General features: G+C 44.3%; 1 pseudogene across 1 annotated transcript; it reads right to left on the bottom strand.

Moving 5' to 3' along the window:
* Window positions 1–971: 971 nt before the first annotated feature.
* On the bottom strand, window positions 972–18,923 carry LOC311221545 (delta-1-pyrroline-5-carboxylate synthase-like; annotated as a pseudogene). The gene is made up of 11 exons: window positions 18,825–18,923; window positions 18,212–18,356; window positions 15,887–15,960; window positions 15,554–15,659; window positions 14,229–14,455; window positions 6,064–6,201; window positions 5,759–5,954; window positions 5,394–5,515; window positions 3,424–3,610; window positions 1,792–1,878; window positions 972–1,174 (listed from the first exon to the last, which is right to left on the bottom strand). The product of its transcript is annotated as a delta-1-pyrroline-5-carboxylate synthase-like (transcript).
* Between the last annotated feature and the right edge of the window lie 5,641 nt (window positions 18,924–24,564).

Below are 24,564 nucleotides of genomic sequence, written 5' to 3'. Positions count from 1 at the left end.
GGTCCTGTGTGCCACTATGTTGGCTCCTGAGTACCACGCACACGCCAGCAGTCAACAAAGCATGCAGAGGCAAGTTAGCAGCAAGAAACGGATGCACAGGAGAGAATGTCCCTGTGCAGGCTGCACCCATCCCACTTCCTGCCCTGCCAGCATTTGCAGTGTGGCACCATTCCACTCCCTCCCCATGCACCTTGACACTCCAACCACCCTGACCTATGGAGGGCTTCCCTGAGCCCTGGCTGCAGCATGCACACGTGAGTTCCTTTGTTCCAGTACGCAAAAGGCAGCATTTATTCAGAGCTTCTTTTAAACTTCAAGGTAGTATTGCATCTGGATGACGGGTTTGGAGGGATTACATTTCACAGAAAACCCATGAGAAATAAATGTCTGGTGGACAGAGGTAACAAAATTCACACTGTATACAGTTGCGCTATTTATCTACAGTTGTCAAAAATACAAAGAAATTAGATAAAAAAGGTTGCTTGGTCAAAACATTAATGAAATATACGTTCCAAACGCATAGGAATCACAGAGTGATCAAACAAAGACAGTAAGTGTCTTAAAGCTTTAGAGCTTTCAAGAGCTGCTGTGGTCACGTGACTAAAGGAAAGCTACCGAGTTTGTTCACCAAGACAGGTGTTCAGATTAAAGACAGGGAAAAAAAATTACACTCTACCACCAGGCATCTTTGCTGGAGGGGAGCAAGGGCATGAACAGAACGCAGCAGATATTTCAACTTTTCCTTACGGTATCTGTATGTTTTAAAGAAACCTCTCTGGCAAAAGCAAGGTCAGTTTGCAGATACTATCTAAGGAAACAGTAAGAGACAGCAACAAATAATGCGTGTCACGGATGGGATCACTTCATATTCATTGTACTGCACAATGACCAAGAACAATGATCTCAGAGCCGAAAAGCAAATCTCTTTCCCCAAAGAGTACCCTGAAGCCTGAACGTCTTCAATAAACATTTTATTGATGAGTTTTCTCAATGTACTCGGTATTTCTCTGAGGGAGAGGTAGGCTCTCATGGGGCTACTTCATGCTCCCGTGCTCTGAGAAGTCAGAAACAACATGATTGTCCCCTGTCAGTAACCACTTTGTAGTTCAGAGTCCTTCAATTCCCACTGGTTCGCGTGCATCGATACGAGAAGTACTAATTCCAACTTCATCACCTGTAGAAAACACACAAGGTAAAGGTAGTTGATCCTCAGAAGATATTCAACTTTGTACTATATAGCCCTGCATCTTTATGTAGAAGCAGTCATTCACCTCCCTTCCTTCACTCCTCCCCAAGTGTCAGAAGTTATTTTTACCTGTTCTGATCAGAGGAGCTTTATTCTAAATTGGAATGTTTATACTTCTGTCAGTTTCAGCTTCACTTTTAGAGAGAAAGAAGCCAGAAAGCTACGTGTGTCTTACATACATCGTACATTTGTTTGAGGGTTTACCCTTTGAACAATAAGAACTAAATTAGTCAGGATTCCATTCTTATATCCTTTTTTGTTTTTCTTTTTCCTCTTCTTAAACAGACTATTGCGTGATCTTATAAAACCCTAAACACAATTTTTTAACACACAGAGCACTGCATGTTCAAGCCTGCTACAGCGATTTCTAGTAGTTTCTACCTCAGGAATTAATGTTTCCCTTGTCTTCTGCACTTCCTAGTATGTGCACCTCTTTACTTAGGTAACTGATACTCAGTTTTGTTCCAGTCTTTCCTTCCTCCCACACTGCTGAGGGAGCAAACGGCTTTGTGGTGCTTAGCTGCCTGCACACCACAGGCACATACAGAGTACAAATCTCTATCCATCAGAGAATCGGTTACTGGCATTCCAAGCACTGTCCACATGCTGGAGGAAGAACTCCACTGTTTTCTCTGAAAAAGAGGCAGAGAAGAAAATAGGATACAGTACAGAGTGATCATGCAGTCCAATAGGCACAGCCTCATACCGTGAAGAGATACAATAACAGAACTTTCACCTGCAACATTATCAGACAGTATTTAACAGCCTGGATTAAAGCATGTTCATACACACCTTCTTCGTAATATGTTTATCACATAGACACAACTATAAATATTACAAGAAGCTTGCAAAGACAAGAAGTGAAAAGACGTCTAATTCTTACTACAGCCTAGACCTCGCAAACAGGGATAGTTGTATGACTGGGAAGAAGTGACAGCAGCCCCGAGCTACATTTTGCAGTCAGACAGTTAAACTACATGTTCGGCTCTACATTATCTCAATGGATACATGGAACTGTTCTATAAAGAACATAGAAAGTCCTATCATAATGGAATTAATGGAAATTAATAGAAAGTCCTATATTAAGTTTATACTGAAAATAGTATTTGGGAAAGAGAATGCCGAAACACCACATGAAGTCAGCTAACTAACCCAGTTCAACACAGAACATGTGAGACTGGAGCAACCTCAAGCAGAGTTGTACGAGCCTTAGTACTCTGGAGGATGCCTTTCTCTGTAAGGCTGTAAGCTGCAAGTCAGTTGCCCAGAGCAATGGGACGAATGCTAAAGATGAACTCTATCTCCAGTACACACCCAAGTAAATCACTAGTGCACCAGGTAGTGGCTTACAGTATCAAATGCATGCCTTTCGGTGCTACTCGTTTAATTTCTGCAGAAGGTACAGAAACAGATGCCTGCTTGAATCTCACACTGATGAGCCACAAATCAAAATGACCTTACTGTAGCTGACTCTCAGAAGTTTTAGCCTTGTATGGAGAGTCATCCTTTGGCTGGGAGCAGTTCTAGCTACGTTTTGAAGTGGCAGAGCGTTCAAACCTCATGCAGAGGAGTGGAAGAAGCACAGAGTGGCGCATAGGAACAGAAGTTCGCGGCATCAAAGGAGCAAGAAACTGGGAACTGAGATACATGCAGCTTTTACGCTACAGATGCGGAACTGGGAAATAAAGGACTGGGAGAGATGGAGAAAAACACTTGTGGTCCTTGTTTGCAAGGCTTAAAAGCAACCTGGGAAGACAAAATGCATATAGTCTGATCTTTCCTACAGCCCATATTCCCTCTATAGAAGCTCACCTCTTCCTCCTTCGGAGGCCTAAAGACGTCTCCAGGATTCAGGAGATGTTTCTGCAAAACTGTCTGATGTGGTAAGTCTGTACAATACAGGAACACAAAGCAATCTGCCTGACAAGAGCATGCGTTGACTTGTCGTTGGCCAGTTGCTCAAACACATGCCTTCACCTCCTGGAATAAGGGCACACAACATGTTTTCCTTGAATTAAACACAACTACAGATAGATTTAGCTCATAGGGTTCCAGCTGATTATGCTCACTACAGAACCAAGATAAGAGAAACTACTGCAATGTAAGTAGTTATGCTAATAACAAGATCCCACAGTGAAACCAAAGCAGAAGCTTAAGGGAACAGATTGGTCACAAACCATTCTCCGTGACGGTAACATCCAGGTGAGAACTTCCATACTTGTGGATATGTTCGACACCCTCTTGTACACTGTCCACAACTTCAATGCAGCTCTCCAGATCCCCATATTCGTCGTGGAGAGATTTCACTTCTGAGGGGTTGAATGTCAAGTAAGAGGCAAACTTTGGGCCAGCATGAATCTTCACCTGCAATACCAGAAGTATTTTGTGCTGTAGATTGTACCAATGCGTAACAGGTGAAAAGTGCAGCTTGTTGTTCTGGGTATAGCTAGGATAGAGTTAATTTTTTTCATAGCAGTCCCTATACTGCTACATTTTGGATTTTTGCCTTAAACAAACCACTGTTTTGGCTGTTGCTAAACAGTGCTCACACAATTCCAAGGCTTTCTCTTCTCCCCCCACAGTGAGAAGGTCAAGGGTCTGCTAAAAGTTAGGAGAGCACATAACCACAACCGATTCAAACTTAACCAAAGGGATAGCCTATGCCATATAATGTCAAAGTCAGCAATATAAAATGAGGGGAGGGGAGTTTCGAGGAAGGCAGATATTTCCAGGTTTGCAAGTCTCCCCTACAAAAGACCTTACCTGTTTTTATCCTTTTCTTTTGTAAACTGACACCAGCCCTCTCCAAAGTGTATGTTTCAGACACAAAAGAGTTACTGGGCCCAAAACAAGGCAAGGACTTTCAGTTATTTTACGATCCTGATGAAGAAGATCTAATGCATCGTCAATCTCTGAATTTAATCGTAGCAGCTAAGACACCTTAACAATGAGAGGGAGGAGTGGAGGAGCAGGTGCTGATCTCTTCTCTCAGGTGACAGCGACAGGACCCAAGGGAATGGCATAGAGCTGTGACAGGGGAGGGTCAGGCTGGACGTTAGAGAAAGGTTCTGCACCAAGAGGTGGCAGGGCACTGGAACAGGCTCCCAGGACAGTGGTCACAGCACTGAGCCTGCTGGAATTCAAGAAGTGTTTGGGCAACGCTCCAAGATGCATGGTCTGATTTCTGGGTGGTCCTGTGTGGAGCTAGGGGTTGAACTTGGTAGTCCTCATGGGTCCTTTGCAACTCAGGGTATTCTATGAAAAAAAAAAAAAACACAAAACAAAACACAACCAAACCAGACATTAAAAAAAAAAAAAAAAAAAGACAAAAAGAAAACACAAGTGAGTGAGGACTTGCTCCTGACTAGCTATCTGGCAAGCTTCTCTTAATATGACTTTAACATTATCAGAACATGACCTATTTTACCATGTTTTCCTGCATCAATCACTGCTTGTATACACTATTTGCCAAATGGAAATGCTATGTGAAAAATCCATGCTTTAAGTGCAATTTAAGTACTTCACAAATATTTCTCTCGTGATGCATCTCTGCTACAAAACATTACGCATGTCAAAGCAATTATGTAGGACAGTGGCCTTTGTTCCTGTGGAACAGTGGGAGGGGGAAATAATGGGCGGGAAAATGGGTGGGAATAAAGGCAAGTGAGACAAAATGTTCAAAATATGTGGATGAAGCAGATTAGAGGAGGAGAAACATAAAATGGGAAACGACTGAGGTAAGAAGGTAAGTTAATAGATTTAATCAGAATAGTATTTGGGTCCGGGAGGTTGCCAGCCAGTAAGTCAGAATTAAGAGTAGTAGAGAAAGGGTTGGGGAAATGCTCTCCCAAGGCAGAGAATGATTTTTTTCTATGTAAAAGGAAGTAGTTGTATCCCAGCAATGGCATGCAGCCACCCCAAAGAAGCTGCTTGCAGATCGTTTCTATGCAAAAGCTTGGGGTTGCATGGAGAAGCCAAGAAAGCTCTCCGAAAAGAGTACAAAGGTGTACAAAGAGACATGTGGGTAACGTAAGTGTTATGTTATCATAAAACTACATAGGGCTATGTCAGCAAAACCAAGGGCTCCTAAAATGAACAACAAGTAAATAAAACAAAACAAAAGCCAACACAAGTATAAATGACTAACCTGTTCTACTCTCAACGTGTCTATGATCTGATCAAACAACGGGGTTCTCAGCAGGTCTCAGTGAATTAGGAGTGTTTCCCGAGCATCACAGGCAGCAGTATATTCACACTTCGAGTCTCTGACTGAGGTTTAAGAGTAAACAATTGGTTACGTAACATTTATGACAAAGAATTTGAAGAGCATGTGAATTATTATTACCTATGGTTATAATAATATATTAATATATATATATTAATATAATATAATAATAATATATTAATATAATAATAATAATAATAATAATATAATATTATAACCATACCACATATTCCAAATGTGTAGTTCAGTTACAGTCATGGTATCCAAGTCACCCTCTCACAGCTTACTTATTCATGTGGCCTTCTCCACGCTGGCATCTGTGTCCACATACACATGACAGATCCATTCACCGTGTCCCATCACTGGAATTCCCTTAGCAGCTTTCTGGATATTCCTGACTAGCTGGGATGAACCATGTGGAATGATTAGATCTACCAGCTTCTCCAAATGGCAGACATCTTCCACTTCCTTGCTTGTATTCACACGTGAAAGTTGTGACACAAACAGTCAATGGCCTGAATTCTCAAGCTCTGCCTGTGCTTTTTCTACATGCTACAGCACAAAAGTTGTTGCTTTAATTCTAGACACTTACTACTTGCACTGCATCTTTGACTCCATGAATGGAGAGTGCTTCTTGAGTCAGATGATGAAGGATTTGATTGCTGTATGCTGCCTCTTTCCCTCCTTTTATTAGCAAGCCATTTCCGCTAGCTATGGCCAAAGAAGACACCTGCCAGCAGGGAATTAAAACAACAACAACAACAACAACAAAGTGATCTGACTCCTCTGGGAGAATAACATCTGCAAAATAGAGTAAGAACAGGATTTTGCATTCTGCTGACTTACTCAATATTAGTATACAGCACCAAGAATTTTTTCCGAGTCAGAACGTGTAACTCCAGAAATGAAGTATCTTAACGTTTCAGAAACAAACTTGAGCTTCAGGGTACTACTGGCAAAGGGAGACTGCAGTAAGTCAAAGGAAACCCTGAACATAGGCTCTGGCACAAATTCGCTAGCTGTATAAAACTATTTCAGATGCAAGAACTCTTATCCCTAATCATTCTGGCTGGAAGTAGCTAATGAGCTCTTCCTACGACGAACATTTTACTTGTGCTCTCTTATACAGAAGCCTTTTGATTTATCACGCTGATTTTACGTTTATAACCAGAAGGTGTCCTTGCCTATGGCAGGGGGGAGTAGATGACCTTCAAGTTCCCTTCCAGCACAAATCATTCTATGATTCTATGACACCTCCCACTAGACCAGATTGCTCAAAGCCCCATCCAACTTGGCCTTCAATACTTCCAGGGATGGGGCATTCACAACTTCCCCAAGCAGCCTGTTCCAGTGCCTCACCACCCATAGTAAAGAATTTCTTCCTTTATTCTAATCTACATCTACCCTTTTAGTTTAAAGCCATTACTCCTTGTCCTGTCATTACACTCCCTGACAAAAAGTCCCTCCCCAGCTTACCCGAAGCCTGCTTCAGGTACTAGAGGGCCACTATAAGGTCTCCTCAGAGCCCCTCTTCTCTAGGCTAAGCAACCCCAGTTCTCTCAGCCTGTCTTCATAGGAGAGGTCCTCCAGCCCTCATCAACTTTGTGGCCCTGCTCTGGACCTGCTCTAACACATTTATTTCTTATGTTGGAGTCCCCAGAGCTGAATGCAGCACTGCAGGTGGGGCCTCATAGGAGTGGAGTAGAGAACGAGAATCACCTCCCTGGACCTTCTGGTCATACTTTTGATGTGGCTCACGATACGGCTGGCTTTCTGGTTTGCAACTGCACATCGCTGCCTCATGTAGAGCTTTTCATCCATCAACACTCCCAAGTCCTTCTCTGCAGGGCTGCTCCCAATCCACTCATCAACCAGCCTGCATTCATTCTTGGGAGTGCCTTGATGACGGTGGTGAACCTTGCACTTAGCCTTCTTGAACTTCACGAGGTTCTCATGTACCAACCCCTTAAGCATGTCAAGGTCAACTCAGACCAACTCCTTTTCCCTACTAGTGTCCTCTGGGTAAAAAACAGTCACCGTGTTTGATATTCTACCTCATCCTGCTGTCCACAATTTGAAAAGAATACTGAAAAAATAAGGAATACTTCAGAAAGATCCTTGTCAATTAGTGGAACCTTGCTGTACCCAGATACTGTGCGTCTTTAACATACAAAACTAGACATTAAAATGCAATTTGATTGTATCTTGTTAACAATCTGCCTCTCCGAAGATCAGCATCACGAAGGAAAGCTGCAGAGACAAGCTTATTTAAATAAATAAAAAACATCCAATCTGTAATGGGTTTGAAAACAGTTTGTTCCCTTTAGATAGTAATAGAGCACGGCTGTACTTCAGAACAATTGGATTTCTTGAAATCTGTAAGAAGCAGTCTGTGAAATATGATCTCAGAACTTCGCCTTGTAAGTACTAGAGACAAACATGCTATTGTATATTGTTATAAATGACCGAGTCCCAAACAGGGTTACAATCAAAGTTTACAATTTATTAAAGGAACAGAGGTAAGCAAACAGCACTGGGTGCGCTGGGAGTCTCTGCTCCACGAAGACGTGCACCAGTTACATCAGGCGGCTGGTTTTTATGCTCCTAGGCTAATACATATTCATCACCACTTTTGGAAAAGGCAGGGGTATTATAATTAGTTTCCCGGAACCCGAACCATCCCACGGATGCATGCGTATCAGTCTCCAGTGGTCCCTCTGAGGGTCGCTCATACTGAAGGCTCGTAGTCTTCCTCACAAGTTTTGTCCTTCGGTCATTCTTCAGCTTCCCCCCCCCCTCCCCTTATTCAGTAGTCTCTGGGCCAGATGCCAGAAAGTTGTGTCTCATGCAATAGTCAGCAGTTATCTCAAAAAACTCCCCCCTATTCTCTTATCTCCCAGACCCGAGTCTCAAGGTTTACCCTTCAAACCCTCTATCAACACAAACTGCTAGACCATTCTTTTGCAAGATACAAGAACTATATACACTAACCACTCTGTTTCTCTTGGACTTGTGGTTATTTATACAAGGGGATGTAAGACAGAAGGTCACATTTCATTATGAGGCCCTAGCATTGTTCCATATTGACACAAATCAGATGAACATATTTCACAGTCCCCCATCTCCTTTTTCATGGTATTGATCCGTGTTTTCCTTTCCAATCGAGTCAATACTTGCCAAATTGGTATCAATTTTGGATATTCTTTTCTTTTTATTATCGTCAGGCAATGGGTTTTCTCTTCTCCCTGGTTCTGGATCAACAGTGTGAGAAACTCCGTAGCCAGTAACTTAGGCTCAGGCGAGGATCTCAGTGAAGAAGTAATTTGTTCGCGATTGCAATGGCGGGCGCCCCACAAGCAGGAGAGCGCACCTACTAGTTCCAAAACACAGTTTATATACTTTTTGATGACAGGACCCTCCCCTGTTTCCCCACTGACTGGGTAATCCAGGTTCACCATCTATCCGATGCTTCACAAACAATGCATGGCCTTCACTTGCCGGCCTGTTAAATTTCAAAGTTCTTTTGACATTTTTACTGCTTGGAGAGGTAATGTTTCTTCACTTGTCTGACTTGACACCGTGATTTTCACCTAATTGTCCTAAGAAGTCTCGTTGTCTGCATTTTACAAGGTCGCCTGCTAAGCTTTCTTATCACTGTAAGCATCTCTCAGTACCACATTCCTGCCCTCTAAACAACGTAACTCTGCAAAAACAACATTCCTATTCCCACAACAGGTACTGCAGATATTTGCATTCCTTGTATAACTGGAGTGTATCAGCCTGGTAATAGAAGGTATTAAACATGGAATTATTAACAATTCTCCACATATCCACAATACAACCATCCTCATTTTAGCAAAACAATCACTGCCCATAAAGCCCCCTCCCATAATCTTCTTAGATCGATTCCATTCCAAGTTTGAACTGGGACGTGTGCAATCTTCTTCATTTCTTTTACAAGTTCATTTACAGCTTTTCTTTCTGTTGTGGTTTAACCCAGCTGGCAGCTAAACACCACACGGCCATTCACTCACCTCACCCCCTCCCTCTCTGGGATGGGAGAGAGAAATGGGAAAGTGAAGCCTGTGAGGTGAGATAAAGACAAGAAAGTAACAATAATAAATAATCATAAATAATAATAATGACAATGACAATAATGATGATAGTTCTACTACTACTCATGTGTATGAAACAAGTGATGCACAATGCAATTGCTCACCACCGCTGATGCCCAGCTGTCCGATGCCCAGCCTAACCCCGAGCAGTCCAGCCCTCCTCCCAGCTCTTGCTGCACCCCCAGCCTGCTCGCTGGCAGGACAGTGAGAAGCTGAAACGTCCTTGGCTTGGTGTAAGCACGGCTCTGCAACAATTAAAACATCAGCATGTTATCAGCGCTCTTCTCATCCTAAACCAAAACGTAGCATTCTACCAGCTACTTGGAAGAAACACCTTCATCATTAATCTCTAAACAGCAATTACTAAGGTTAGATTTTCCACAGACTTCTTCTTGTGCTAGTAAATAATCCAAAGCTAAGCGATTTTGATACAGAAGTAGATAAGTAGTCCTCATCTTGGTATTTTGCTTTGCAATTAAGCCAAGCGCACCTCCGGTTTTATTTACAACTATTTCCATTACAGCTTGTAACCTAGTTATTCTATTAAGCATATATATTGGGGTCCTATAGCCCCAGGATCCGTCTTCTGCCCATGTAGCTGGATCATAATAGGCAAGACGCCTTCAATCAAGGGGTTGGGCCCACTTTCAGGGTCAATTTGGGCTTGGGATACCGTTCAGCCTGCCGGGGTGATCCAGCTCCTGGAAAACAAATCACAATTTTATATGGGTTTAAAAAGAAAAGTTCTTACGTTATTTTCTCGGGACAACCTCACCTTAGTGTGGGAGAAGTCCGGTCGAGGCCCTCTCACTCGGCAGTCAATACCCATCGCCTCCCTCGGTAGACCATACACACTGCAGTGGAGGGTCCTGCCCCGGTCTTGCCTTCTCCCTTTCCTCCCTTTAGGCTTGTCCCCTTTATTTGGCGTCCTTAATTCATGCAGAGCCTCATTGCCAGAATATTAGTTCTTCTTTAGCTTTAGTTTCAGTTCCCCAGGAGTGGACTCAACCCTCCAGGTTTCGGTAGTTACTGGTCCTTTTATTCTGGATCTGTGGATCCAACCCCTTTCCGCTGTTCTCACAGCTGTTTCAGTAGTAAGTAAAACTTACTACTTACAGTCCCTCCCATCGGGGGCTCAATGATTCTTCCCTCCAGGTTTTTATTAAGACCTTGTCTCCTGGTTGTATCTTATGAATAGCAAATCCTAAAGGTGGTGTTTGAGCCATCATTCCAATTTCTCTTAGCTCTTGTAACCTCCTTCCAATGGTAATTACGTATTTCTAGATGCTACGCTCCTCAACTACATTTTCCCTAGACGCATCCCTTGAGAATAAGGCATACCATATAACATTTCATATGGCGATAATCCGGTCTCACTGTGTGGTTTAGTTCTTATGTTTAAAAGTGCCAATGGTAAGCATTCATCCAGGGCATTTGTGTCTCGATCATTAATTTAGCCAAGTGTTGTTTTAGTGTTTGATTCAATCTTTCTACTTTCCCTGAGCTTTGTGGGTGCCACGGAGTATGGTATTCCCACTGAATACCTAATGATTGACATAATAATTTTATTATTTTAGAAGCAAAGTGTGTGCCCTGATCAAAAGCAATGTACTGGATTATCCCATATTTAGGTATCAGGTGTTCTAATAGAGCTTTTACCACCATTTGTGCCGTAGCTCGAGCTACAGGATAAGCTTCTACCCATTGTGTTAAATGATCTGCTATTACCCATAGATATTTTATCCTCCCTACCTTGGGCAATTCAGTGAAATCAACTTGTACTTTCTCAAAAGGCCTGTAAGCTGTTTTTCTCCCTCCCGTGGCTGCTTGTCAAAACACTTTCTTATTTATCTTCTGACAAGTTAAGCAACGTTGCGTAATTTGTTTTGCTATTTAAAAAAAACAAAAAAAAAAAACAAAACACACAGCTTCCTGCTGAGGCAGAACTATTAACATTCCTACATCCTCCTTCCCTGCTCATTCAACTTCAAAGGGCTCTGTTAAATACTACATGTCACACCTTTAACACCGGGGACAACTCTTTTAACGCTTCCTTTATCTTTCTCCAGCCTGTACTTTTCTCACGCCAACACCAAAGGCTCAGTCAAGGGCCAATTAATTCCACTCCTTTTCTCTCCAAGATGCTGAAACAACGTATCAGTATACTACACTTCATCCTATTTTCCTTCTCTCCTCAAAAACATGAATTGCCAGACAGCGTTATAGTCGAATGATCCATAAAGTGGCCATTCAGCTTATATAGTGGCCACCACTGATTGCAATACTTAGTGAAAGTCCTCTTCCTTTCTGCGCTCCCAGTTCTAACAATATCCTTTGAATGTGCCAGTGTGCACCCAAGGAGGCTTTCTTTAAAACATCTTTGTTTTGGATATTACTCATTTCTTTGATTTTCCATTCCCTTTTATTTATTTATTACTATTCCTTATTAGTTACTGTCCTTTGTTTCAATTTCCACGCAAACCTTTTTACTGTGGGTTTTTACTATCTTTTCCTAATCTTCTTCCCAAATGTCCCAGTTCTCTGGGATTAAATGCCTCTTCCCGCATACAAACTTTACTATTTCAGGTTATTAAGGAGCCCCGTTCCATGTTCCAATCATAAATCCATGGAACTTCAGGAAAAGAGCTGAAGCACTCAGCCTTTCATCTTCTAGACAAACATTACCACCTTTTCCACAAAATTTACATTTCAACAGGACCGAATTTCGAGCCAAATGCCAAGTTTTCTCATGCACTTTCTTAATAAGCCCATACAAAACAAGGAATCACTCCTGTGTATCCGTCAATAAATACCATTTAAAAAGGCATTGACACCTAAATAAATTCACTCTCCCCCTTCTTACCAAATTGCCAGGGCTCAAGCCCAAACCACCACAGAAAGGACTCTCTCCGTTCTACCGCTTTGATAATCAGTCAGCCCCCTCCACCTCTCCAGTACTTGGCAAACTGACCAAACGCCACAGCAAATACACCAACACTTCTAAACTGTTAGTTACTTAGATAATGCTCCCGCCTTTTTTCTTGTCACACTCAAAGCATTTAAGAGCAAAAATAGGATCACAAGATACACTGCCAGGCCCACATATTGGGCACCACCAATCAAAACTTGGTGAAAACAGCACTTCTTTTTGGTCTGTCACGCACTTCGTTCGTCTCCGGCCGCTCCCCTCACGGAGAATACGCAACCGCGGATCGGAACTCCGCACTCGCTTCGCAGCTCACTAGAAGGTAAACTGTTAGTCTGCAATTGTTTCACCTTTACTGCAACTCAAGACTGAACTCTGAGCACTGACTCAATTCCGTGTATGCTCTCTCCAGCTAGCTATCAGGCACACACTACTCCATGGAGAAGTCAAATTTCCTCGGTAATTGCTTACCCAAACCAGTATGAGATGCAATAGTAAACTATGGAGGAAGCAACCTCTCCTCTGCACTCAGAGTCCATCCTACTATCAGCTACAGCATGGGAGAGAAACCATATTATTCAGATGCAGAGGTATCAAAGATGATCCTCTGAAGTTACATCGGAGAACTTGAGGATGGGGGCTGGCAGGAAGAAAAGTAACAAGACAAGCCATCCTAAGTCTGTAAAAAAAGAAAAAAAAAAAAAAAAAAGAAAGGTTGGGGGGGGGGGGGGGGGGGGGGTTGAGGGTGGGAAGCCAGTAAGAATCAGCCTGATAAAACAAATGAGATAAAGAAGAGGAGAATGGGAGACTTTGGCTAGGCAAGGCAAGACACCCAGGAGGCAAAGGCTGGAGTCTAGGAAGACAGACTAGAATTTGGCAAGGAAACATACTGGTTTCCTGTGAAGAACAGAGCGAGCAGCAAGGAAGCAATAATGGCAGAAAGGGAGACTACTGCCTTTTCCTTTCACATGAACTTTGCCTAGAGCAGACTCCCCTTCAGTATGAAACGAGGACAAACACTCACAAAATTCAGTAGTGAAGCTGCCCTTCGGCAGTCTCTTTTTAAGTGCCCATACCCATCCCTTGCTCCTCAAATACTTGCTCATATGTTAGAGAAATGCTCAATCAGTCTTGCTAAAGATACCGGCAGTAAGAGCCTAGACTTAGCTTTTACACGCTTGTGGAAAGATATCATTCTGCCTCAGTGCAAACATGCAGTATCAGTATGGGACAGACCACTCAGAGCCTAGAACTTCTACTTCGTGCTGATCTTGTCAGCATATATTCTTAACAGTTGCAGTTTGTTATTAACGACCTATATTAAACATTTGATGTTTAATCGTAGCCTGCAATCCAGCTGTAGTCAGCATGGACAGAAAAGTGCTCATTGGTAGGAGCCTTGTAAGTTGCAAGTTAAGCAGGGAAGCTATGTGATAAGACACAGGCAGAAATTGCACCACCTGAATGTAAGCTAACTCCTTCTCTACGTTGGGTATCAAAAACCAACGCTGAATAACTCTCAGCATTGCACAAGCAAGTCCCAAGAAGACTGTAGTTTTCTGTAGAAAAAAAAAAAAAAAATGGGATGACAGCAGAATTCATTTCAGAAGAATACAAGCAGAAGTCTTTTGAGGCAAGACTTCTTGCAGCCTTCCAATAACTCACCAGTAGAAATACACTTTTGTTATCAAAGATCTCTCTGCCCTCCTCACATACCTGTGGGAGACAGTCAGTCTGGACGGGACTCAAAAAAATCGCAAGAAAGACCCCAACAGGCACTGTCACCTGCTCCAACTCTAGATCTTTTGCTATGCGTGCTCTCCGAACTATGCTGCCGACGCTGTCCTGTGAAGATGCTGCAATCTGACAGAGCCCAACAGCCAAGCTGTTCAGCTTTGATGTAGACAGACTGAGACGTTTCAACAAAGGAAGTGCCAATCTTCCTAGAAGAAAGAAAAAATTGCGCTCAAGATAGATTTATCTGGCTAGTTTCAAGAAAAAGTGACCTAATGGTCAAACCAGGAAAAAAAGCCGCTGTTTCCCACGCCGCAGAAAGAAACCTACCTAAGATGAACAATGTAAAGCATTAAGTTTAGTAGCTACAATCAAACTGCTCCAATTTGACAACGCTTTCACCTACCATCACATATACACCTAATACGATATGAATGATTTGTATATGAAGTAACATCCGCAAAGACAAAGTTTGTCCTATTTCTAGTACCGTTACACAACCGTGTACCTGAATTTCTTACCAATTTCTACCCTTGCAATATTCCTGGAAGGTTTGCGCACTAATTGCCTCTTTCTATTTCACAGATAGAAATCCCAAAGAGCAAAGGAACGCACAGCATTTCAGATTGGGCAAGAGCTGCCAGAGTTTTCTAGTCTGAACACGTTCAGGTAGGAAGTTTACTCAGAAATGTCCCTCCAGGCATTCTCCTCAGTACAAAATGGTTGCCGTATGTCTTTTACTGAACTTTACAATTTGTGATGCGCCAGTTCCACACATTTTCTAACCCGAGACCAGCTTCCTCACGCACCACTCTTACACAAAAGAATGGATTTAGTCTGTGCTGCCTGAACTGTACTTTCCTCAGTCAGAAGGTAAGGTGGTTCTTTCTGGAAAGCATCATTTTTAAGTAACAACCTTCCCCACAGGGGCCAAACACTACGTTAACCAGCCCAGAATATTCATGCTATTTCATGCATGATGATAACAGGGAAGATACTTGCTAGATTTAATTTCTAAAGTGAGCCTCCTTTGGCAAAAGAAAACACTGTTCTATTTTTAGTTTTTTAAACAATGCTGTGGGTTGCTGCTTTCAAAGGCCTCTCTCTCCATCTTCTCTGATAGAGACAGCTCTTACGGAAGCTGCAGCTGCTTACACTGACAAGCTCTCAAAGTCCTGGGTTCCCTAATCTGTGACGGCCATAATATCCAATTGCAGGTGACAGACTACTCTTGTTCTGCTCCTTTCCTTTGAGGCCCAGAAAAGCTCATGACAACAGGTGTTCCATGAAAGGACCCGTAATATTACCTTTATTTTCAGCTTCTTCTAAGTCCTTTTTGTTTGCCAAGAGAATTTCTTCTCTCTGATCAGTTAATAAGTCAGCGAGATGATAAAAAAAAAATAAATCTCTGCTCTCTGAAAGAGAAAAGTGTCTGAACTGCATTCCTACACGAACTCCATGGTGTTTGACATCTGGCTCACTTCAGCTCATTCCTACTGACACATCTTCTCACTGGCTTGATGCCCTGAATACTTGGAGCCAGCTGATTTTTTCCAGGACCCATTTGTGTTATAAACCTGTATTTTAAAACTTGCCACATGTTCACAGCCTTAAAGAGCGAGAACATACTGTTCTCTCACCTGCTCAGGCTGCAGAGCTGCCAGCGTCCTGCTACCGGCTCGAGACATTCCACCCTGCTGCTCTACTGTAGGGCCTGCCAAAACAAACACACACACACAACCACAAGACATGCAGACAAAGGTGGAAGGAAATGAACACTAACCTTTCAACTTTCAACTCCTTACTCAAAGCAGGAAAACAGGTACGGTCTTAAGAGACATATCAAAGAAGTTTACTGTATGCCACAACAGGAAAATCTGTATCAGATACCAAAATGCTGCCACGGTCCCCGAGCATAGCCCTTTTCAAGGCATCACAGAGATTCAGTAAGATCATCCATGTCGTAGGGGACAAACAAGTATACAACCTGTATCAAGAAGACTTGACAAAGAGCAAAAGAATACAAGGACAGCTACATCTCAGGGAGTGGGAGGCTACTGCAAAAAAAGGAAGGCATCCTTTGAAAAAGTTTAATTACATAACTACTGAAAAGAGAAAAGATTGCAAAACAACCTGGGAATGTGCAAACAATACAGGAAGCCAAAACCAGCCTCAGCAACAGCTTGCACAATAGCTGCTCTCTCTCCGCTCTGTGTACGTTGAAGGGCTCCTACAGAGGAGAGGTTTTTTTCTTGGCACGGATGTCAAAGAATCCATCTCAAACTGAAATGATACAGAACAAGTTTTGAAACAGAAACTGAAGGAACAAGTCAAAAGGCTCAGGCAGCATTTCACTAAGGAGTTCTCAAGGAGCTCCTGGATAAGCTACGTTTTCACTTTTAACTCTTGAAATTGTCTGTAGAACAGATGACTTGGCATGTGACTAATATGCCCGGACTTCTATTCAAGAAGTGTCCTACAGAAATTGCCAGAGCAGGAATTCCCACGGTAAGGAAAATAACAGGAGGTATAGTGGGAAGCGTAAGAAAAGAACTAGGGGACACTTGATTAATAAGACTTAATGAAGGACTGTTAAAACAGCTTTTTAAAGCAAGGTCATACTTTATAATGTGGCGTGTATTTTTGTGTTCTTTGAACACAAAAGGGGTGTTGGACCACGTGACCTCTGGAGGTCCTTTCAACCTCAACCAGCCTGTGATTCCTTTGCAGCCACTATGCAACAAAATAGCAAGTACAATTCACAGCAGATAAACATGAAGCAATGCAGAGACAAAAGGGGAAATCAGGCCTTGGTAGTGCACATAATCCTATGAAAACATCACTTCAATGCCCATCAGCGTTGAACAGCAACTTCCCTGTTTAAGCTTTTGGAGAAGGCCTGGGAAAGGCAACAAAAACCATCCACAATCTAATCAAAACTCAAAGTTAGCCTTGCTATCTCATAAACTGAAGGTTCACTTGCATCTCGGACGCTACACAAACTTTTATTTTCGCTCACCTTGAAAAGGTCACAGTAGAATAAAAACAGTTTCAGCCAAGAGAAACAGGGATCGACAGATCTTTGGAACAGTTTCTGTAGAAAAGGACTAAGAAAACACCTTTTTCATGTGAAAAAGCAATGAGGGAAAAGACAATGTCTCATCATAGAAGTTGAACAGAGATCGATCACCCATGTTCTCTTTCCATACAGAAGGTGGGGGCATCAAAAGCCAGCAGGAAGCAACTTTCACTCCTCCTGCCCACAAGCACACACAAAGTAAAGCAAGCAGTTCTTCACATAGTGCTAGCTCCAGAGTTTACACACAATACCTGGTTAAGGCTCGTGACTCCTGTGACCCATGGATGCTAAGTGTTTACCTCGGTCCAAAGGATATGGCCAATTTTTACAAGAAATCCATTTAGCATTTTTATACTCCAAGGCATTTGCTTGTCTTACAGTGCAAGTCACGAGTATCACTCTATACTTGTTCTATTCTGCTAAGATCACAGATCTTTGGTCTGACTTTCTGCGGCCCTTGTTACATTGTCACAGCAACACACAGGCAGGAAAACATTGCTACATACAGTAACAAAAGACTGAGTCATAAGAAGAACCTAGGATAAAACATGAAACCGCACACTATCTTAGTTCAGCACTACATTCTATATGCATGCTTTCACCCTGAAATCATCAATAAGAGACGATAACCTCTAAGACTGAAAACAAGACAAATTCTACTTAGTTCTCTGAATGCAAGGCTGATGCAGCAAGTCATCAGCTGGAAGGAACCCAAGCAGAGGATTCAAGATGTTCCATTCCAACATTGAAACTTACCTTTCCAAAGCCGCTTGTCAAGCAGAGCATAGTTTCCCATTTGTTGAACAGGCAGGCCTAGCCAAATTTCAACCCTAAACTGCCAGGGAATCTCTACTGCTCCCAGCGTACATATTACTTCCGTACTCACCTGCAGGTCTTACCTCTGAAAAAAAAGTTCCAACTTGCTTCCCTTCTACAATATCTGTGATGACATGACCCGAGATTTTCGGGTGGACTCCATTTGCAATCACTACAGAGGTGCCTCCTCGCAGGGCCCACAAAGCTGCTGTCACCTACAGTGAAGGAGAGAGCCAGTTCCCAAAAATGCACTTGTTGTTGAGGATGGGGATTCAACTAACAATTCTTATGTTGGAAGAAGCCCTTAAGACCATCAAGTCCAAGCATCAACCTAATGCTACCACTAAATCATATCCCTAAGTGCTGTGCCCACACGTCTCTTGAATACTTCTAAGGATGGGGACTCCACCACTTCCCCGGGCAGCCTGTTCTAATGCCTAACCACCCCTTCCATGAAGAAATGCTTATTTAGTACCCAGATATCCAGTGCTGCTCAATAGAGTTGTTCCTCCCTAGGGGTAGGGCTTGCCATTTCCCTCTCCTGAACTTCAAAAGGTTCCTGCCTGCCCCTATCTGCAGCCTGTCAAGGTTCCTCTGAATGCACCGCCCCCACCCCGCACAAGGGCCATTTCCACAGAAGCCACCAACCACCCGCCGCCTCGCCCCCTCCCTATCCAGCCCACCGTGGCGCGCCACCGACCACCAACCTCGTTGCGCCACCCCTCCTCGGCGTCCCGGCCTGCCCCGACAGCTTCTGCCCATGGCGCCGGCAAGCCCTGCATGCTGCTTCTGCCCTGGCTTCCTCCAAGCCAATCACACAGTGCTTCCGCCCTGATTGAAGACAGGCCCTGACATCACTCCCGCCCCAGGTTCCCAGCCAAGCACAGCGTGTCCCCACAGACACAGCAGAGCAAACACACAAACTAACATTGACATCCTACCCGTAAACGTGCCGTAACAGTGACTCACCTGAGAAAGAACTGCATGCAATAAAGGCACCTGGTACTACATTAGTTTATTCTAACAGATCCTACTAGCTGTCACCTCAAAAAGACGTGCGTACCGCTCTCTACTTGGAAACGCATCAGTCCGTCCGTAGACTCTGACCCACCTAAAGAGCCCTGCAACTGACTGAAGGAAAAACAAAGCACTTACCCCAAAGAGCAGCCCAGGCAGAAGGAGCTCTCTGATGGCATACCTGGGGCTCATATACCGTTTGGCCGCGCCCAGCACCCAAGCCCAGTCACCTGGGAAAGGGAAGGGGCAAAGCACAAGAAAGTAGAAAGAGAGCAGAAGGAGCAGCAGCTGTTGTGCTGTGGGCCTTTTTTTTTTTTTTAAGTCTGATGGCACAACTTTGTGCAGCGCTGCCTGGGCACACATTTCAGATAGAGCTAATGAGCAGCTGAGGTAAAGGAGCTGGGAAGAGAGAGGTGTTGCAGCAGGTATGCTGTGGCTGTGAGGTGCCTCAGGGTGTGCTTTTTCTCTTGTTTCTACAGGTGCTTCTTTAGGCAGCTTGGAGTCTATGGATTTCTGGATTTTAAGTGCTTGGAATTCACTTAATAGAGGGATATTTAGCAGAGGTTGCTGGATCACTGGTTTTAGGGATGGTGGGATACACTTCTGGTTTTGAGTTATATTTTAATCACTTGTGTAACTCTCCAGAGAACTAAAAACAGCTTGATTACATGCTCCAAGAGGCTTGAGCACGTAGGCACAGTATTACTAAGAGACTGAGCAGGGTCGTATCAGAGTTACCTTTTTTCATCTGTAAAGGGTCTGTGATTACCCCTGCCGGGCTGCTGTGTGTGCGTGGCTTTTTGGCATCTGTGGAGCTCAGTCGCTTTTGTGTGTGTGTGTTCTTACTTTTTGTGGGTTTTTGTTTGTTTGTTTGTTTGTTTGTTGTTGTTGTTTTTGAGAGGCAAATAGTGCGTGTGCTGAGCGTGGTTGGCAGGAGGAGGTGGGGAGCTGTCTGGCAGGGAAGCTGTTCAGGACTGGTAGGTTTGGTTTCTAGGAGCATGCGGCATCCGTCCTGTGTGATGCGACTGATTCTTGGGCAGGAACGTTCCAGCTCGTGTGTCTTAAATACCGTAGCTTGTGTAGTGTGTGTTGTGTGGCCTGGGCAGAGTTTGCTTTGGCGCTGTGAGCCGAGAATCTCAGTTAAAGCTGGTGAGCAGCTGGAGTAACGGAGCTGGGAAGAGAGAGTATTGCAGCAGGTACACTCTGGCTGTGAGGTGCCTCAGGGTGTGCTTCTCTCTTGTCTCTGCAGGTGCTTCGTGCAGTCTTGGACAGGGAAGGGAAATCCCCATGTCACGGAGCAGTGAGGGAAGGTGAGAGTGTTTTCAGCCTGGTCATCCCTTATCCAAAGCGAACGGAAGACACTCAGGTGTTTCCCTCAGGGTCTGAGGTGAGGCTGTTTGGGATAGAGGAGCAGTGTGGCAGGTGGTTGTTTGCAAGCACAGTGGTCATTTTGTCCTTTTGTGTTCCCAGGTGGCATGGGTGATGCTGTCTACTCCTTCTGAGCTTGGACTTAATTTCCAGGTACAGAGGCAAGTGGACCGCTGTTTTGAAAGGATACAATTAAAGATGGAGTCGCTTGTGTTGATGAGGGATGGGTGCTAACGCTGGCAGCTGAAAGTTTATCTTCTGGCTGTGTTTTCCTTTGTTCAGGCTGAAACTCAGTGTGCAGTCCAGGACGTCATGACCTGAGCTGCCTCTGGAGTGACTCTGGTGAGTGATGAACAGAGGTAGCAGTTGTTTTTGGGGTGCGGTTGTCACTGCAGTTATTTTCCTACATCCAATAGAGTAAAATTCCAGTTTGCCTTTCAGAGGTGCTTTAAGTGGCTTAAGAGAACAGGTGGAAGCATCTGCCACGTGGGGCAGGTAAGAGGCTGAGGTTAAGGAGGGGATGAGAGTAACTGTCCAAAGGCTGCTGTGGGTTTTGCTGCTGTGGTTGCTTTCTCCTCTGTTTATCAGGTGCCACAGGCAAGGTGGGCTGTGATAGCCCTTAGAACAGGAGCAAAGCAGGTCTCTGGAATGCTGCGTTGTTCCTGAGAAAGGTGTTGTAGAGGAAAAAGGTTGTCTTGCGTGGCGGTTCCTGATGGCGGTCTTCTTCCGTAGGGGAAGAGGTGCCTGAAGCCCCATGCTGTGTAGCCTGAGCACACCTCATTGAGGATGAAGCCTGCTTTCCAGCAGTTCCCAAAACTGTGTTGAGGCTGAAACGCTGTGTCTGTGCTTGGGTTGGGTTTCAAGTTTTCATGCTGTGTTAGGGATGGGTTTCAAGTTGGTGCAGCGGAGGGCCAGGACCCAGTGTCCTGTAGTGTGTTTTGACCCGTCAGCATGGCCTTTTGGTTCTCAGATAGCCTACTCAAGTATGTGATTTTTCCTGCAAGTGATATTATTACTTTGAATTGTTTTTCTTTGGCATGTTGTGCTTTTTTTTTTTTTTTAATGCTCCTGGATTTTTCTTTCTATGTAAAGAAAGGTTTGAGCTAATTTCAGTTGAAAAAAATCCAGTTACTTGCTTGGTCATATTGTCCTTTCAAGATTAAAAGCTGCAGCCTAAGCATGCGGAACGTTGCTTCTAGAAACAGCCCGATTCTCTTGTCTGCACTCTGCTTGCTGTTGAGCTAAATCAGATTAAAAACAAACAAACAAACAAAAACACGCCAGCTGCTGCTTCTCCTTCTGCTCTCTTTCTACTTTCTTGTGCTTTGCCCCTTCCCTTTCCCAGGTGATTGGGCTTGGGTGCTGGGCACGGCCAAACGGTATATGAGCCCCAGGTATGCCATCAGAGAGCTCCTTCTGCCTGGGCTGCTCTTTGGGGTAAGTGCTTTGTTTTTCCTTCAGTCAGTTGCAGGGCTCTTTAGGTGGGTCAGAGTCTACGGACTGATACGTTTCCAAGTAGAGAGCGGTACGCACATCTTTTTAAGGTAGCAACTAGTAGGATCTGGTAGAGTAAAGCAACTGATATAGTACTAGGTGCCTTTATTGCATGCAGTTCTTTCTCAGGTGAGTCATTGTTATGGCATGTTCATGGATAGGACAATAATGTTAGTTTGTGTGTTTGCTTAGTGGTTCTGGGTCCCTCAGGATTTTTGCAGTATTACGGGGCTTACTGTGAGTCTTTGCCTGTGTGTCAAATACTATCAAAGTTACAACCTTGGTGGCAAAGTGAGGGAGCAGGGTTTAGGAGAAAGGTATTGTCGAAGCTCCCTGTGTAAGCATGTATCTGAAACCAGCAGCAGTAGGCATGTAAGGTGTAATCTTGTTCAGGGTTAGGGACAGTTTGTTATATTTCTGCAGCTTTTGCCTGTGGTTTTGCTGGCTGTTGAGTCTTTAGACCTTGCATCCTTCTAGATTTTAAGAGCTTGGAATTCACTTAGAAGAGGGATGCTTAGGAGGGGTTGCTGGCTAACTTGTTTTTGGGAAATCGTGGGGTACGGTTCCTTTTTTTGGCGTTACATTTTAATCTCTAGATATATCAAGCCATTTGTGTCACTGTCCAGAGGATTCACAAAGAGCTTCAGCACGCATTGCAAGGGGCTCGACTGCATAAGCGCAGTAGTACGAAGAGACTGAGCAGGGTCACCTTTTTCATCTGTAAAGGATAAGTCTGTAATTACCCCTGCTGGGACTGCTGTGCATTCATGGCTTTTTGGCATTTGTGGACTTGAGGGTGTGTTTCTTTTTTTCTGGCTCTGGTCTCTGTGTCTGAGTCCTCTGCAAGAAGCTGTACTGTTTGCGTGTCCATCGTGGGCATGACCTTCTCTCTTTGTTTCTTGTAGCCCAGGGCATGGGCACGGAAACTTGAACGAAGCACAAGGGTGAGTGGACAGCAGTGTGGGCCCTGAGTTGGTCAGTGGACTGTGTTAGTCTGCTTTGCCTGTTGGGCAAACTACCTTGCGACAGCAGAGTACGTCTCCTGCCACGTTTCTGAGGCGCGCCAGACGTCAGCAGTTCTAGTTCCTGAAATGCTGGAGATGCATCTCTTTGGGGTGTTAGGTGGGCAAGGCGGTGATACTGGGCTGGGGAACACGGGTCTGGGGCTTCTTGGCTCTTGCGGTAGGGGATGAAAGAAGAGGAGTGGGTATAGACCGTTTTATGGATTGTCACGTTTGTCTGTTCTTTCTCCTTGATCTAAGCCCCGCGGGCTTGGCTTGGCACAGTGAATGGAAGCGCTGGGTGTGGGTTGGGAAGGTGAGTGGAGAAAAGTTGGAAAACGGGCATTGTTTTTGGTTTGGTAGTCTATTGGTCCACCTCTGGGTGACTCCTCTTTTCCAGGGATGAAGAAGGTACTGGGAACATCCTAGCTGGTCTCTGTGGTCCACATTGAGGATGGATTCTGAGCCCTGAGAATTAAGTTCAGGGGCAAATCTCGGGTGTTGGCAGGGGGAGGCAGGGAGTTGTCTAGGGGGTGTCTATCTGATTTCAGTAGCAGAGCAGGTCAGTTGACTACTGTTTTGTTTCTGAGGAGGGTGCTTCCCTGGAAGAAGTTTGGCTGGCGTGCTGGTGCCTGATGGCACTTTATTTCTGCAGGTGAAGAGGAGCCTTAGGCTTGAAGCAGTGTCCTGGCTAGCCTTTGTGTTCCTTGATGAGGATGGAACCTGCCTCCCAGCATTCCCAAGCTAAGCTGGGGGGGCAAGTGCTATGTTTGAGTTGGGGTTGTGAATGGACCCATAGGGCAAGGGTCTGTGCTTGTAAGTCATTGCAGCGGATGGGGCCTTTCAGGATTGATCAGGTCAGGCAGAGATGATGTGTGGGGAGTTCTGTCACGTACAGCGTGAACACGTGCCAGGCAGGGCAGTCCCAGCTTGTTGTCTGTGCTGTGCTGTTGCTCTTGGTGCTCGGCAGGCCCTGGGGAAGCCATCCTGAGGGTATTGAACACTTGACCTCATCGGAATAATGCTGATGTTCAACTGGGAGCTGAGCACCTCTTGTCTTGCAGTAGGAGCTTAAAGGGATCACTTCTTCCGTGCGTGTAACTTTTATTTTGTATCAAATGTTTCCTGATATGATCATTATGTGTTACGCGCTCCTCAGGTTTTGATATCCTCATCGCCTTCTTCCACTGGACAGATTAGATGGGCAACTTGGTAGCCACACTAAAGGTCCTAAATGCTTGTTTCGTCATCAATTCTGTGATTCTGTGATCATAGGGCTGATCCAAGCACTTCTTGTCTTGCAGTCACAGCTTAAAGAGCAGATGCGTTTTGGGTCTTGTGCATTTTTGGTTTCAGATTGTGTCCGTTTCCATTGTCGCTGTTGTGGAAGTCATCTGGGCTTCAGCAGGAGCTCAGGCTTGGGAATTCATTTCTGAAGCGTTATTCTTAAGGGGTTTGCACTGCCCATCCTTCCGGTCTCTTGTCTTAAAGGCAAGCATTCTATGCGTCCATCATCCCAGTTCTGGCGGTCACTTTCAGTCGC

The sequence above is a fragment of the Netta rufina genome, assembly GCF_964035555.1.
Source record: "Netta rufina genome assembly, chromosome: Z".
In the NCBI taxonomy this organism is placed as follows: Eukaryota; Metazoa; Chordata; class Aves; order Anseriformes; family Anatidae; genus Netta; species Netta rufina.
This window is presented reverse-complemented; position numbering and strand designations above follow the sequence as displayed.